Raw genomic sequence first — 892 nt, forward strand, 5'->3', positions numbered from 1 at the left:
AGAGTTTGAGTTTGGTTTAGCAATTCCATTTCAAATGATTTAGCAAAAAAAAAAAAAAATCAGAGGTTTTTACAGTCATGCATCAATAATGATGGGGGTATGTTCTGAGAAATGTTATTAGGTGATTTCATCATTATATGAACATCAAAGAGTTCACTTACACAAACATAGATGGTAATAGCCTACTGCACACTAGGCTATACAGTATAGCCTATTGTTCTAGGCTACAAACCTGTACAGCATATTACTGTGCTGAATACTATAAGTAATTATAATATGATGATAAATATTTATGTATCTAAACATAGAAAAGTTATAGTAAAATATGGTAAAAAGAAAAAATGGCACATTGTATAGGGCACTTAAGAGGCTTTATAATGGAGCTTTCAGGATTGGAAGTTGGTCTGGGTAAGTCAGTGAGTTTGAGTTAGTGGTGAATGAATGCAAAGGCCAAGGACATTACAGTATGCTACTGTAGACTTTATAAACATTGTGTCACGAGCCCTGACTCTGCTTCCTTCCAATAGGGTCAGAAATAGACCATCAAAGCTGGCAATAATGCTCCATGAACAGGAATGTAAGCTGGATTGATTGGAAATATCTAGTAAACACTGGCTGGATATGGCATAGATCGCCACAATGGTGACTGTGAGGAGGGACTGCAAGGTAGCTTGAAGATCAATAGGAATAAGAAATCAAGATGCAGAGATAAAAGAACATAGTGGGTTGTCATGGCACTGTGGCTTGGCTATCACATGTTGGAGCAGTAGTCAAATTAAGGAAGTTTGTGGTAGTCATAAAAAAAGACAGTGTTTAACATGGAGAGGAGGTAGAACTGAGGACTGATTATTTTTGACTTTGGAAATCTGGTTTTTGTTCCATTGACCATATC

Source organism: Pteropus vampyrus, unplaced genomic scaffold, assembly GCF_000151845.1.
Source record: "Pteropus vampyrus isolate Shadow unplaced genomic scaffold, Pvam_2.0 Scaffold2, whole genome shotgun sequence".
Lineage (NCBI taxonomy): Eukaryota > Metazoa > Chordata > Mammalia > Chiroptera > Pteropodidae > Pteropus > Pteropus vampyrus.